Genomic DNA, 17,098 nt, shown 5'->3' on the forward strand with positions numbered 1-17,098 from the left:
GGAACAATGTAAGTAACAGAAATTCTGCATGAATGCAGTTGAGAATAAGCAGAAGAAAGACAAATCACATTTATGTTTTGGCTTGCCTTTCATCCTGACTACTGATTCTGGCAGCAGTCATTGTGATGTCAGAACGTAACTGTAATAAACTATTACTCCTGAGCAGTTATACATGTTCTTCATTACAGATGAATAGGTGTGTTACAAGTCGCCTGACATAAGGAAATTAGAGACTGGTTTACATACATAGATTGGAGGATCACATGCATTACATCTTAATAAGGAGAAGCATTTATATTTAAAACCATAACATGGTAGTTGCTTGACACAGGAGCTGTAGAGTATCAGAATTAGGATTTTGTGTGAATCTGTTACAACCACAATGGAGTTACTAGAGCAGGAGACACGTTTTCCTTAAAAAACATGATACTTTTGGGGGCAGAGAGGTATAAGTGGATGATGTAGCAGGGACAGCAACAGAAGTAAGAGGTATGTTGTTAAAGAGGAGTTGATGACAAAATATTAGAAATATGACCCAAAAATGGATCATCTATACAACAGAGGGAGATACAAAACTGTGTCTCCCATGTGAAGGGTGAGAGAACTTTATAAAGGGAGAGGATACATTCTCCCAATTAAATCAAACACAAACACCATTGGGTATCCTCAGCCACTGTCCTTCATTGGTCATTCCTACTCGCTCACCAACTGCACAGAAAAATTAATTACTTCTTATGAAATACCCTCACCCATTCTAGTGCCATGCTTCATCATCGAGTCTTCAACCTGGTCACTAAAAACCAGGAAAGTCTCAACCGTGTTCCAGGTGATTAGAGTATGAGGGCCATTGTCCACATTTTTTACCCACCCAGACCTTTTAACAGTACTTAAGCAACCAATAACATCGGGGAAACCTGGGTTGCTTTCTCTCTCTGTAATTCTCAAAGACCCCGCTGCCAAATGATATTTAAAGTGCTCCCTGTAATACAGTGGGCAATTCCTACAATAGTCAAGCCTAAATTATGACAATCCAATGCTGACTGATTATCGTAAGTTTTATTTCACATCACATCATTTGCACACTATATAAGGAATAGCTCAAGCATTACTTCTCTATCCACAACTCTGTTGAGAACTAAAGATTTCAGTTTATACGGATGATTTAATAATTTAATTGGAAATGTTTAGTTATAAACAATCATTTGATAGTGGGAGAGTCCTTGTCCTTAAAACTATGCAGTAAACTAAGCGTTGTTAGAATGACTCCATTGCTGCAACATTTATTTTACTTTCCAGGAGCATCAATGTATGTACTCACATGTTGATATAAGACTACCAAATCACATATTAATTATTCTATATCGAAAACCACAATGGCATATACACTGTGTACAAAATTACCAAGCCACAAGCAAATGTTGGATGGCTGTGCACAGATTCAACCTGACATTAAACAAATACAAGAGCAACCCAGAATGTCCACCTGAACCTGGGTATAATTACCACAAAACACATGTCCATGTGAAACTCATTTTCAATCAATATAAATATTATAGCAGAAAAATCTTGCTACTGGTTAACTCATACAATAAAATTCAAAAAATCTCCACTGAATTCAGTACCAACACATATATATAAAAAAAACTTGTTTTTAATGTTTTGGAAGCTGCATCAGCATAAAATGGTGAATCATTTTTATAATCATACTTTAGGAAAATAAACAAAGAGTGATAGTTGAAAAAAGTGATCCCCAAGTGAGAAAAGAGACACTACACCATAAAGCAATAAAGAAATTGCTTATAGTTCTGTGGTCTTTGGTGTATCTCCCCAAGACAGCCTCTTATTAAGTTATAAAGCATGCTTGCCAATACATTGATTGATAATTCAAAACATAACCAAAGAGGTCTTGTCTGATTAATATATAGATGGCATTTTGACCCTCATGCTGGATAATAGGGTCTCATCAGGACAAAAAATGACCTGGGGAACTGTCAAGGAAAAGACCATTAGTAAAGAGTGCACCACGATGTATAGAAACAAAAAGGGGTATATTTAAAATAATATACATACTGGTGAAATGTTAGAATGATAGTCTCAGCTGGCTGTTGAATTTTGGTATCTGGAAATGATTAATGATTGAAAATGAGTTTCACATGGATATGTGTTTTGTGATAATTATACCCAGATTCAACGTGAGGCAGGTTGCCATTTTTTGTGTACACCTAGTTAGCCAAACCAAGTCCTGAGGATTTCTAGAAGCATGTTAAAAAGAGAGCTTCCTTGTCTAGTATTAATGAGGGTCTTCCGTTGGATAATAGTCATTCATGAAGCACATACTTTCTGTGCCACTATGCAAACTGGTAAAAGTAAAAACCTCCTCATCAGACTCTACGGTTATCTACTGAGCTGAATGGCAATTTCCTTGCTGCTCCAGATGGATCACAAGCAAATGAAACTCAGACCTCAACAACCCCATACTCAAAGACTTCCATTTTCTCACTCTACCACCTTACACAGTACTAAAATACTTATCATCTACCAAGCCACTCATTTAAATAAATCCAACAAGCAACATGAAAAGTGTTCACACGGGCTTATCTTCCACTGGTGCAGCAGATGCAGTGGTACAGAGACCTAGAATCATTAAGGGTCAAATGAACCCTTATTATTGCTGTATTTTATCATTCAAAGAGCCGCTGAGCAGGGTATATCCTTCCTTGCACTAGGGCCCATGACATACTGGCTATGCTACTGTGATCACATACTGAAGCAAAAATCAGCTGATCATTGAAATCTCTAAAACAAAGATAGAGAAAAACAGTCCTTCTCTTGTTTTGCTCAGAAATATGGAAATAAATTCCAGCTCAATTTTGATCTTTCACTCCTGATGTTCTGAATGCCCACCTCTTGTCCAATTCCTCTCACAGCTCACATTTTGATCCCCGCTGCCAATTGAGGACCTTCTAAATACCAACCAATTAACTGATGGCTCTTTTACTTAATATATCTCTAGGTATGTAAATGCATATGTACGATTGTTGTGTGTTGAAAGCTGGATAATCAAACACTGCACTGTACTCTGTTTCTCCCCTAACTGTTGTAAGTGTAGATTCCCTGTATATTAGGCTATTGACTCTTGTGTTTTACTACATGTCATTTAGATGCAATGCTGATATGTTCCTCAGGACTCATAACTACATTGTTAACTCAAGATTCATATATGCATTGCTAGATTATGCTTGTATACATTCTTGGTAATGACCGCTGTATGTTATCTTTGCTAGCTGTCTTATTGAGTTAAGTTTTGAAATGCAACTCAAAAACCACACATTCATCATTTGCATGGTACTATGGTAGCCATTCTTGACTGGGTGCTACTGTATATGCTGGTTTAGAAATATTGTGTTATGCAGATTTGAAAACACTATCATCCGGTAGGGTATCTTGGTGTTGAGAAGTGTGAGTCTAGCCAAATCTATGGCCTAGCAAGACTACTCAAAAAGTCAGGTTATCAGCTTCTTGCAGAATTCAAGAAGTGAGGGGGAGGCTCTTATGTGAGGTGGCAGGTCATTCCATGCTTAAGGTTTTGAGTCCTGAGGCACTGAATGTGATCCAGGTACTGGGCATCTTGTCCATGAGGGGGAGAATAAGTTGTGTGTCATAAGTGTAGGAGAGAACGTTGATGTCATGAGAGCAAATTATCTCTTCACATGAAGTTGTGGGTATCCGATGTGTATATTTCTAGGCTGACTGATTGTGTCCTTCCAGTCAGAAAGGAGGAGCTTCACCTGAGTGTATGTCCTTGAGTGCTGAAGTTGTATAGGTGCTGGATGAGCATGGGGTGAGAGACTGTGTCTAAAGCTCCAGAGCTTCCGGGAGGATGGTCCCGCCATACTCCTCCATCCAGAGTCCAGCGGATGTCATCCATGACGGCCATGAGGGCAGTTTCTGTGCTGTGGTTTGGTCTGAAATCGGCATGGCAAGATCTAATTTGTCCGGAGGCAAGTTGAAGTTGCTGTAGATTATTTTGTTGCAGAAGAATTAAAAATCATTGTTGCAGAGCTCCTACAAAAGGGTAATAAAGTTTGTGCCAGCAGCTGGTGAGGTGAAATCTTCTACATTGGTGAAAATGTATTTACTTCTGTTGATGCTGGCATGGGTGCCGCCCTTCAGAGTGGCATGTTTGGTGTTCCTGATCACTTAGTGGTAGCCTCTCAGAGTGGATTTGAACATGCTCCTATCTGCATTGACCTGACTTATTCTCCATTTGCACTGCAGATCTGTAACATGGCTGAGACTGGATGCCACAGGTTGTAGTGTAATGCTCTGCATTTCACCAATTTCCCTTTGGTTCAAGATCGAAGCTAGAAAATACCTCTGCTCCTTAAAAAAGAAAATAATTATTAAAAATCTTGGATTGCAACCACACTATATTAGATTGAAAATGTTAGGCATGTTTCTACATTAGATAAATCCCTTTCTGAGAAAGTATCATACAGTAATATTTCTCTCAATTGAAGATAGAAGAGTATGAGTTTTGATTGTCTGAGATTAAAAGATTGCATTTTTATTGAAACTCTTCAGTTCTTGTGTGCAGAAGCATCGTTTCTTAATTCACTTTTAATAAACTTTATAAATAAAAATTATATAATTGATTAATAGTTTAGTAGATCGACCTGATGTGCTTTGAGTACAGCTAAGGCGAGAAGACTGGATATACACAGTTGTATAATATATATTGTTAAATGTATGGAAGAGACCTACCTGTAATGATTTAGAAAAGTTTGGACAACAGCACAGGGACTTGATAACAATATGGAAAAATTGCAGACACTTCTAACAAAAATTAGTAATGTGATGGATGACAATTAGTATCAAAATAAAAACACACTGAGCCTGATTCAATGTACACTATGTGCATGTGTTTGTAAAGATATTCTCAAAAGTGGCATGGCGCTCCTAAATCCTTTCCTTCACATGGTCTATTACCCAGTGATGCTGCCATGTTGAACATGAAGGGTGGAGAGTCATTGGTTCCAGTTGGAGCTTCCCTAGTAAGTTTGGGAGCAACCACAAACTCAAGAGCATGTGGGGATTTCTAAGCTTAGTCTGTGACCTCTCCTGACCCTGGAGATGGCTAGAGGTATAATACTCCCCAACGGCAGAAGTAGACACCATACCTGGGTGGGAACAGGAGGAGAATGCCTTCAAAAGGCATTGAGGTACAGAGGAGGAGGTTTCTCCACAGGGAAAACTATTTCACCTGTGGAAGGAAAACAAGTATAGAAAAATGTGCCATTTTGTAAATGCAATGGGATTATACAACAGTTGCAATTTGTCCAGAAAAGTTGTCAATCTGCATCCACAGATAGATGTAACTCTTTATGCATGGATTTACATTTGTTTTGTTTAGCTGGTGCGTTATGTTTTAGACTTTGCGTATCTGGTCCTTTACGGTGTCCAACCAGTGTGTTGCATGGAAGCAGAAGAAAAGTGATCATCTGCTCACTGTCTCTGAATATGAGCTGACTGTGGTGTGCAAATATCTATCATGTTTAAAATTCACTTTCTTGGAGCATTTGTCAACAGTGTAATGCCACACTCTCACACTACTACTTTGTGGATAGATGGCCAAGTAGCCTGTGGATAAATGGTGAGAGAAAGTTGAGACATGGATATGTACACTGTGGCCTGGTTATCAAGAGGTACATGAGAGGAAAGTTTGAATTGGACTGGCTACAGCCTTGGCACTATTTACGTAACTGAAATAACTCTGTATAATAAATTGTAGAAGACTACCCACTCATTCTATATTATTTAGACAATAATAACTTGATATCTTGTAATTATAGAATAGGACATTTCAATAAAGCCTATCTAGTTAAAGATTTCCAGCTATCTCTGCCTGCATAGCATAGCATCAATGTGACTTTTGCCATTAAAGATGCCTTAGAAAAGGAGTCAGCTTTCCCACTTATGAACAGTGAATAAGGTTTAGTTTATCATTTGCACATAAGGAAATTAAAATGTGAAGGCTGCTTATAGCCCAAGTCGAGATAGATGTTTGAGTTCTTGAGTGATTTTAAAAGCAAAGTATGTTTCTACAGTTGTTTGTCTTCTGGAGAAAAGAGACTGTTGTCCCTGTCCTTGATTCTTACATGTGTTTACAATAATGTTCTCATTCTTTGTTGATGTCCATACTATCACACTCCTACTCTAGTATAGTGGGGTATAGTTATGCTTAACTTGAAGACTTTGGGGCATATTTATACCCTGTTTACATCGAATTTGCATAATTTTATTATGCAAATTCGACGTAAACCTAACTCATATTTATATTTTGACGTTAGACACGTCTAACGTCAAAATATAGGAGTTTGCACAATTTTTTGGATGTGTGCACCTACCTTGCGTCAATGAGATGCAAAGTAGACGACCCCATCTAAAAAATGGTGCTAGCCCCATATTTATCCCCTGCGCTAAAATGATGCATGGGTGGGACGAGGGGCTAAATAATGGTGCAAAGCAATGCCTGGGTCAGACCAGGCATTAGGGGACCTGTAGACCCATCTCCATGGTTAAACACCATGGAATGGGTCCACAGGTGGCCTCCCTAAGCCCCAGGAACACCCCCACCTGCACCAGAGGGACACCAGAGGATGGGGAACCCCATCCCAGGTAAGTGGGTAAGTATTGGTATGTATGGTTTTATTTATTTTTTGTGACATCAGGGGCCCTAACTTGGGCCCCCTGCGTGACAAAGGGTTCAATGTTCATGCCCAGGGGACACTTGTCACTTGTGCTGGCATTGGGGTGGTGGGCATGACTCCTGTCTTGCCTAAGACAGGAGTCATGTTTGTGGTGGTTGTGTGCCAGGAAATGGCATTAGTCTGGTTAGAGGCATGTTTTTGCCTCTAACCAGGCTAGTGTCATTTTCTGATGCACAATTCCCTCCTTCCCTACCGCCCCTCCCCCCCACCAGGCTAGCATCTTCTTCTAAGATGCTAGCCCAAGTTTAGCGCCGGCTTGCGCCATTCAGTTAATATGGCGCCTGGCTTTCTGTTGTTAAATGATGCAAGCCGATGCTAAACTTTGTGGCACAAAACTGTGTTAGTGCAGTTTTGCGGCAAAATGCATAAATAGGGACCATTATGTTCTAACTTTACTGAAGCACCAAAGTTTTTTTTTTCTTTCCATTTAATGCCTTCTGGTGGAGTGTCATATCTAGAGCTCAGTAAAAATTTGCCTTATAAGGCCAAAATGCTGTGAAACATCTGACACGCTGACGCATGTAATGTATCTCAAACTTTTTAATTTCTCAGACACTGAAATAATCATAGCAAGTGTAGATGAGGGCACGTACCCTTATAGTATTATTAGAACCCGTATAGTATTAGTTAGAAATATGTGTGTCACCAATGAAAATAATTGAAATCCTATGTTTAATAGCATTTCAATCATGAAGTAATTAATAAAATGAAAAACATTGAAGGGCGAGTGCATCACTAAATTCACAAGAACACAGTTGCCTGTGTTAGTAAATCTTTATATGTTAATAACCCTTAACAAATCTTCTTAAAGCATTATTGTCAGTGTAATATGAGAGTTTATTCAGTATTTTATTGTTGAGATGGTGGTACATGGCTCCTCTGACATCACCCTAGAGTAACTAGTACATAAAATAAGACTGAATATACCCCCTCAAGCCCCCTCCCGCCATGAAAGATAACAGACTATTGGGTATGATAACAACCTGATTTTTTCCAAATACAGATAAATTATTTGGTGACTGGCATTAACAGACAATGAAACAATTAAAAGGTATTGTTCACCCTATACATATTGTGGCAAATATTGGTGAAATGGGTGTGTTCTAAGTGTTTTGGTGGCACTCATCGACTACAGTCAAACAATTCTAGACTTATCTTTAGCAAATATCCAATCCTTTGGGCTAGCCCCACCCGGCTCCTCGGTCAGTGATGTCCCAAATGGCAGTCACCAAATTGTAAACTCTAAACACAATGTTAGATCAAGCTTTATGTGAAGCTACAGATCTTGGTAGTATTGCAGGATGCCAACTTCGGGCTTTGACCTCCTGCTGAAAAAAGAACTTCTTCAATTCTGCTGCTTGTGGTTCCTTCATGCCTGTGCTACACCAGTGCTCTGTACCTAGGTGTACCCGACTTTTCTCTAGCTAACTTAGAACAGTTTCAGAACTGTTTTTGTACATCTAGATTGCTGTTGGTCAATAACTTATTTTAAGGATACCTTCCTGATTCACAAGACCTATTACCAATGTGGTTTGAGCTTTTTGTAAGATCATCTCTCCCACAGCAGGTATGAGAGACTTTGTTGATCTGATGCCCAGCTTTTGCTGAAGGTGATTCACTTCAGTTGCACTCGGTGTTGTAATTGTGCTTTAAGGGATTTTGTTTCCAAATGTTATCTTTCTCTTCAGCAACAAGCAATCATTTTACCTTTGTAAAGGCATCAAATCATTTCCTTTTCTGTTACATTCAGTTTTCGATTTCATTTAGTTTGACCCTTTTTGACAAAAATTGACACAAGAATTAATTTTACACTAACAAAATATTGCTAAATGCCACAGAACATGAACAACAGCTGCCAACACCTGCTCATGCTCACTTAATTTGTTGTTCCTGTGCTCCTGTGGTAGGATTCTTGTGGCAAATTTCTCATACTTACGCAAACTGGAATAACTGGGTAACTTCACATCAATAGAGTGACATGAAAGTACCAAAAATATCGAAAGTAGTCTGATCACTGCGTCTTAGGTAAAGTTTCACCCAGACCTCATCATTAGCACATCGCCTCACCACAAACCTACTTAAAAGTTCTGAAATACTTAGCTGAAACATACGACATTCCCATTTGCACAGCACTCCATTGAAGTGGGTACTCATTCTTCATCAGGTAATCCACCTTACCCAAACAATTGCTACTGACCCCTCTTGACTCCAGTCAAGGAGAATTCCCAAACCTAATAGTGCCCAATCTCAGACAGTGCTATTGAAACATACAAGTGGCTATAGGGTACTGTACAAATGTTTGTATCTTAACATATCAAGTCAGCTAACCACCTCGACGGAGGCTCTAGATTTACTTTAACATGAATGTTTGCCACCCTTTCCATAGTCTGCTTTCGTGGAGGTAATTCCACCAAACAAGGGGCAAATCATCCATTTTAAATCAGGTGGTTAAGCCACCATCCTTTCTGGTTGCACCTTGGTAGACCCAATCGTGAGGTCTCCGCTGGCAGAATTTTCAGCTTTTATGGAAGTGAAAACAGAGTTGGCCTATCATCCACGGAGAAGGCTATTAATATAGCATCTTTTGCAAATTGCCTATAAGCATCGTCTCCGAAATTAGGGTCTCCAACACTTTTTGAACATTTTTCTACCAACATAGACGTCAAAGGGATCTTTCATGGAGCATTCTAGAACCCTAGCACCAAACCCTATAGGATGTTTAGTGCTGCTTATTTTCTGTCAATAACCTATTGCTTGATTTCCTAGTGTCAATTACAAAATCTTCTCGACTTCTGATATCTGTTAATTATTTAATCTAGAGTGGACCCAGTTTAAACAAGCAGAGGACGCCTTTACTTGGAACCAGTCGCGGTTTCTTCATGAGGGCGTCTGGGCTCCGTCCTCGTAAATTCGTAATAAAAAAAAAAGTGAAAACAAACTCCCCTAACTCCCTAACAAAAATGCACACACCTCTTGCTTGGGGCTGGGCCTGGCCAGGGGCTACTCTCACGTGACATGAGACTGGCAGGATCAGGATGATGACGATGCATTCCATTTTCCTCTGGGCAGGCCCTCCCCTGACTGAGTCTATGTTTGCCGGGCTGACAAGCTCACAGCCTGAGGCCTGTGAGGTCATCAGCTCGGCAAAGACATAGCTCCGAGGACCAGTCTCCACCCCCTAATGACGTGTGGATAAAGTTAGCCCCGGGTGCTTCAGGCTGAAGCCCTGTAGCGCTAGGGTCTTCACGTCAGTCAGGATAGTGGAGGATGGTCACCCCACCCTTCCCCAATTCGTCACGGAGGGTGGGTCCAGCCCAGTGACAAGTTGGGAAATGGTGGGCGGGGTAGAGGCTGCAGCAGCAAGCTCAAAATCGAGTCTGCGCAGTTTGTGTTAGCAAACACGAAGTGTCTGCTTCCCGCGCTGCTGTTGGGACTCGGTGGGACGGTAGACTCCCTTCTTCTAAAACAGCGGTCTCCAAACTTTTTAATGCTGCCCCCCCCCAGTTGAAAAATAAAAACCATTGCGCCCCATCTCAGAATTTTTCACAATTATTTTATAAAGATGGCAGTGTTTAAATATGTCCAGACATATTTAAACATTGCAGTTAAGTACTGTCACCTTTTTAAAAGTGCAATAACATATTTCTGCTTGAAAAAAAGGCACTGTTATCTGTGTAATGCTTCTTTTAGTTGGAGCCTGGCGCCCCCCCTGGGATCACTTAAAGCCCCCCTAGGGGGGCCTGCCCCCCAGTTTGAAGACCTCTGTTCTAAAGTTATCAGCTCCAGTCTGTGAGTAAAATTACCAGGGCATCTTGTTAACGCTTTATGATTCTCATGTCTCACCCTTGACCAGGGAAGAGAGTGAAGACGCAGGCCCCCAGTCTGCTATAGATTGTGGATTTGAGAGGATTTGCCCGCTCCAATTCACGCTGGTAGCACTCTCATATTTCATGCTTTCATAAAAAACACGAGAGCAGTGTCTTGATTGGTTCTGAAAGCTGGACTGATTCGGGCTGCACAGCAGACGACACTGTGCATGAGGGAATACAAGTGAAAGTACTGGTACAGAGAGAGCTGCCCGTTTGTCTCAGGCCGCAGTATCCAATGTGATGGATTCAGTGCTAATAGACCATTTAAGTTATTGAAATGAAAAAATTTTGAAATGTTATTGTCGTTTTCCCTCAGTGGAGGAATAACCACTCGGTATACTGCCCGATTCATGGATGTACATGCGAGTTAATATTTGCGTGCTTAAATAGCATACCGTTAATTAGGTTTCTATGCACTTCAGCAGAGGAGCAACTTGAAGCGCCAGTGAAGGCCAACATTTGATGCGTTAGGACTAGATGAGTGGGCCTGGGCCTGCAGATTGAGTGCGCCCTCATGTCGAAGAGGAACACGTATGTGTTGTGCGGCAGCCTCCAACTTCGTACAAGTGTGTTTTTGTGTGCCGGGGAGTGCACGTGTGTATTTGTGTAACTGTCTTTGTATGCGTCCCTGGGACTGTGTGTGCATGTATGTTTGTAGACGTGATTGTGTGTTAGCACATGCATAGCAAATCGTTGGCTAAAGTTTGGCAGCAGGGCAAGCTCAGGAGTCAAGTCCCTAGGCAGTGGCCGGCTGCTAGGCGGTGCATTGGAACAACAGAAACCAGAAGTATGAGTAAGTAGTGTGCCCCTGACTTGTTGCACACACAGGACGCTGTACCCGCTGATTGTGTAGTACATTGGGCCGAGGAATACTGCATTCTGCGCAGAGCATGCCCTGCACAAAGCACAGTGAAATAATTGAGACAACAATCACCGTGAACGTGGTGCCTTTTAAAGATTGTGCACACAGCTTATTGCACTCAGCCTGCAGATCATGGTGTATAGTTCGCTAAGCAACAATTAGCTTCTACACTGTGCACAATGGGCACTGTAAACTTTATGCTCAAAGTACACGCGTGGTGCCCACAACTTCTTATCTATTTAGATCACAACGCATGGTGATCAGTACGGACATATCACACTGCATTCAGTACAGCCGGACTTTTACACAACGCAAAACCATGCTGTACACAATTCACATAGTAGTGCATGTCTAATGAACAGCGTAAAATGGTCACGTGCGCAGTAGTTCTCACAATGCTCACTTGAAATGCAGTGCATGTAAGGCAGATAGCACACACTAAACTTTATATAATACATGCAGCACACCTTGGCCGTGGATTTTACACTGAGGTGAGTACTCTGAGCAAGGGCCAGCTCTGATTGGGGTGGCCAGCTTAATTAGCGACCTCCCCATTTTGGCCATTCGGGTGTAATATACACAGTGCCTCAACTCCCCTCCACTAGAAGGGGCAGTGGCAGCGCTGTCCGAGTGCCTCTGCCATTGGGTATGTGCCACGCACCATCTATGATCTCCAGTCAGCGCAGATTGTTTGTTGAGCACCCTCGTATGGTGGCGCAGTGAAATTTTTAGGCCAGAGATCTAAGTATAGGCAGCAATGTCCGGTCTGCTCCTTGTAGCATTGATAGCACTGCAAATAATAGTGTTTTGGGGAAAAGTAACAAACTGAGCATTTTTCCTTGTTTTTTATCCATGTGCCATTCTCACCCCTTTCTTGCCACCGTCTATTGTGTTCTACCTGTTCCGTTTTTTGCCGTGCCACTTCTAAATTTCTCTGTGAGAAGCCCTCCTCCATAAAGCTGGAGCCCTCTCAAAAAGGGGACGGCACTTCGGTGTATGAATTTGTGCCCCACCAATTTAGAAAGTCAGCAGCCCCCACTGCATGGAACATTTTAACAGAAGCATCATCATCTCACGGTTGCCGTGATGTGGCTAGAAAGGCACCGTGCCAGGGGTTGGTTGAGATGGGTACAGATGGCCGAATGCCCGCACTTTTAAGGATGGAGAGAAACAGGTGGTGGTTAAGCAAGTATGGGATAAAGGGAAGAGGTACAAAAAGTAATTGGCTGTGGTAGGTGGGTAAATACATTATAGAGATGGTTGACGGCCCTGTGGTTTAAGAGCGAATTCCCAATCCTGGATATATGCAAAATGCAAATTGAAGATATCACTTCATTGGGAATATAAGGACATTTTCCTTGAGTAGCAGCAAAGGGCGTTTCGACTGCGGCTCTACTGGCGTTGTCAAGGTGTTTGCAATGACTCCACGCGCGCAACAAACCTGTAGGCCTTGATCAACGGTTTACGCAATAAATCCATGTGCACAGATTTACACGCACACCTCGTACTAACGGTTAAAAACAGTTGTTCGTGTTCATCTGATAAATCCATTGGAAGACATTTAAACCGCAGCAGCCGAGGTGCTTGGGTTTACCAGGTGCACAAGTGCATTTCCAGTTCCACGGCGTTGTTGCAGGTGTCAGCTAATAATTTGCATAAGGGGGTCGAAAATGAAAATAGACACAGGGTTTGTCACCCGGAGTTGTCACGTTAATGGTATTTGTGAATAACTGGAGCATTAGCGATCGCTTTTCTCTAAAGGGTGGTCGCCCAGTCGTCACCTAGAGGTGCCCTTTTGGCTGTTGAAATGCAAAGAGCGTGCGAGGGGTGGGTGCCGAGGGGTCACCCGCTGGCAGCGCCAGTGACCCCCGGGCAGGCACGCTGCCGTGTGTGCGCTCGCACTGGGGAGGAGGGGCAGACGGCGGCAGGGAGCGCACACTGAGAGGCAGACAGGGAAGGGACGCGGAGATGCGAGGGCGAGAGGGCTAGGATGGAGGATGACGAGAAGCTACGAGTCTGCTGAGACGGGGGGAGCGTGGGGGGAGCGCTCACTTCATCCTTGGAGAGGAGAGAAAACAAAAGCGCTCAGCTGCAGTTTAGCGCTGCTGTGGCTGTCTGGCTCGAGCCGAACTGTGTAGACCTCGGCGCTGGGGGAAGCCGACGCTCAGCGGTGGCCGCGCTTGGACCGTGGAGAGCGCCTGGTGCGCGCAGCATGGGCCGGGTCCGGGCAGGGGGTCGCCGGCTCCCGCGGAGGCTGACCGGCTGAGGGGCGAAGGAAGGTGAGCGACGGGGACGCCGGTGCGTGGGGGAGGGGCCCGGCCGCCTCACAGTGCTGGGTGCTGTGGTACTGGGAACGGGGACTCCCCCTTATCGACTCTGGTTGTGATAGGGGCGGGTGCCCACGCGGCTGACCCAGCCCGCAGATGTGATGCCAAACTTCACAGCGGCTCCCGGGGCATGAAGGTGGCACACGCCGTGCCATTGTCTGGTGCTTGCGATGGGCTGTCAGTTCGCGAATGAAAATGGCTCGGTTTGTGGGAGCTGCCGGCTGCTGTTTGGTCTACTAGCCTGCAAATGCAGAAGGCGTAGATGGTGTGCGTGCGGAAATATGTCTGCAGCCCTGGATGTATGCATGGCCCCCAGTGGGCTCGGAGACCGTGATGTGCTGCTGTACTGGGCGACTGAGGGTCCCCGTGCGGGGTTAAGCACAGGCCAAGACTGGTCACTGAGCAATATTTTTCAATTAGTATTTCTCGCGTCCTGGACTGCTGTGCATGAACCCCTTTCTATTAAGGATTCCTTGCATCTTCTGCAGTAGTCGCTCGAGTTCTTTTGTTCTGCGTTGTGCAATATTTTGAGTAATTAGCCCAACTCACCGTCTGCTTTAAAGATGATCTAGAGGCTATATCAGAAAAAGAATCTGTATTCTAATGTGTAGACTGTTAGAAATCGTCACTGGGTACTCGGGAAGAGAGGATGGGGGAGGAGGAAGGAGTATCAGAGGATGACGGGGGGTGGGGGGTGTAATACGACATCCCATTGCTGGTATTGCTGTGCTGACTGTGCTTTAAAGTCTGGCAGACATCACCTGCATCTGTTCCTGGTGAAAGCGACCCTTCCTCCTTTCCCTGTACAGAAACAACCTGCCCACGGCAGAAATGTCAGAAACAACAAGTAATTGCGATTTACAATTGGGCTACTTTATTTATTTATTTATTTTTAAAAAGCACTGCGAGGGATGCCTGTGTGTGCGTCCCTAAGGCCACATTAGGATTCACCCGGGCAGTGCACTAGCATCTGTGCGCTGACATCTTCCCGTGAGCCCGCTGAAAGATGGCCCCTCTTGTCCTGGGGAGCTGGCACTGGGCTGCACTCTGGAATGGAAACTGTGCCCGTACCACTGCTTTGGAACCTTTGCCACAGAGATGCTAAGTGGACTCATGTAATGTGCGACACCTTCACTCAATTCCGGCATTTTATATTAGCCAACGGAACCATGTTTGAAAGTGTTTTTGAGTCTAGAGTTACATGATTAGAAATTAAACGAGACCTGGATCACTGTATTGCCTAAGCTAAAAAGGCAGTATTGGGCGAATGTGTCACGCGCGGGTATTTTGTATCGCTGGAGGTCCGTGATGAAGCTCATCTCGTCCCAGTAATGTTGCCTTAAAAGTCCATATCACCAAGAATACTGTGTTGCAGTTCTGAGATTTTATCAATGGAAGGCATGCTGGGAGTTGTAGTCCTGATTTGGCTCAATTGAAGCAATTGAAATGAAGTACTGCATTACAGTGATTCGTGGAAGGGAAATGCGATTGGAATATAGTGTTCTAGATTACTTATTGGTTATCTGGTTACCTTGAACACGTGCTCTATTTCCTTGTTTCCAAATTACCTGACGCCATGGTAACAGTGCATGGCTGACTGGTGGTTCAACACGTACAAGGCTTCGCTGCTGTCGATTTGCGGCTCTTGCACGCAGTGACGTAATATTAAAAAGCGAACCCACTCCTGGGTAGACGATGAAACCTTGTCTGAAACTAGGATAGGTGAGGAAAACTGTGCTGAAGTGAAAAGCTTTTCTTTTTACACGAGCAGCAGCGCTTGGGATGTGCCGGTACCGGCCTGGTACGGAGTACCTGTACGTCTTTAATTTGAACTTCTCAGAAGCAAAGTGGTCCTTTGATTAGTACTTACCCGCCCCTCCATTTTTCCATTTAAAGCACTGGCTGTCTGGCACGTGTTTCACGGACGTGCCTCCAATTGAGACCAAAACTGATGATGTCTACATTATATTTCTAAGTTTGACAGCTGTAGCAAACTTGCATTAAGCAACACCCACTTGCTACCTTTACCCTTTTATCCCTAATAAACTGGATTGATGTTGAAAATATAAGAATGGACATGAGGGGACACAATAGATCGGACGCATATTCCAGCAAAAGTACGTTAACTGAAAATGCCAGCGTGGAACTGAGGGTTACATTGGTGCTATGAGTTCTTGCAAAATAACTTATAGAGAGAAAGAAATAAAAACACAACGCAGGTTCTAGCCTCTGACAAGGCTCTCTGTGCAGCTGCAGCCTGGTGCGACTGGGCCCTTGGCAATGGGTCATGCCATCCAATCTACCGCGTGCCAGCGGGTGGGCTTAGGGAGTATTTACATTTGCGGATGGAAGTGCAGGCCCCCACGTGGCTCCTGACCGGGGTAATAAACGGCAGACAGCCTCGTCTTGCAGCCACGCTCACCTTTTCACCACCAGGGCAACATTGGCTATCAAATAAACTAATACATTGAGTACTGTGCCTCATGCCCTCAAATAACAATTAAAGGGGAAAAAAAACGTGTCGAAATAGCGGTTCGGGATAGTTTTGTATTTGTGGCATAATTTCCCTCACTGTGACTAGCTGCCTCCTTCTGGTGTTACTAGCATGTGACCATTGTATCCTTTAGTATAAGTACAACTTCCAGTAGTTTAAAACCCTATGGGTGTAAATAAAAACTTCTCACTTGCACAGCCGGAGAGCGGAAACGGATCTGTCCCGCCACAAGAGTGCCTGATTGCATCTTTCAGAGACGCAGATGATGTGACTCTGGCAAAATTGATGTGTTGTGAATTCGAGGCAATCACAGCCGAGGACAGTGAAAAGAAAGCGGAAAATGAAGGAGAGACGTCATCTCTAAATACCAGCTGCGGAGTGACTGGAGCATTTGCCATGGGTCTCTAGAGAGAACATTCGGTTGGGCATCAAAGTCAACTATTGAGCCCATGGCTGTCAGGTTATGTGGCATGTGACGAACTCGCCGCGGCCGGTCCTGGCCCTTTAGTAGGTGTGCTCGAAGTTTCCTCGTTCTTTTCCTGTGAGGCATGTGTACTTTTTGCACGATCTACCTGCATTACATGTGGTGAGCAAGGGCGATTTCCTGTGTACCAAATGTGAACTTGTGCTATGCTTTTCAAGGTAGTTTTCACTGTCTGTTCATGAGTATACACTATGGTGCATACCGTTCCCAGGTGATTGTTTACTACCCAGTGACCCAGGCACTCAGAGCCCTCTGCCTTGCTCAAAATGATGCGCATCTTGCACTGAGACGG

General features: G+C 43.6%; 1 protein-coding gene across 10 annotated transcripts in view; it reads left to right on the forward strand.

Moving 5' to 3' along the window:
* MAGI2 (membrane associated guanylate kinase, WW and PDZ domain containing 2) overlaps positions 1-17,098 on the forward strand; it is a 2,755,167-nt gene that overhangs the window by 1,343,437 nt on the left and 1,394,632 nt on the right. For 2 of the 10 annotated variants that reach the window (XM_069229702.1, XM_069229698.1), the window contains exon 1: positions 13,418-13,780. The exons of 7 other annotated variants lie outside the window; for them this stretch is intronic. The gene's annotated coding sequence lies outside the window, so the exon portion shown is untranslated. Of the gene's footprint in view, positions 1-13,404; positions 13,781-17,098 lie in introns of those variants that run through there. One more of the 10 variants, XM_069229699.1, reaches the window with a different exon arrangement.

This window comes from Pleurodeles waltl, chromosome 4_1 (genome assembly GCF_031143425.1).
Source record: "Pleurodeles waltl isolate 20211129_DDA chromosome 4_1, aPleWal1.hap1.20221129, whole genome shotgun sequence".
NCBI classification, from domain to species: domain Eukaryota; kingdom Metazoa; phylum Chordata; class Amphibia; order Caudata; family Salamandridae; genus Pleurodeles; species Pleurodeles waltl.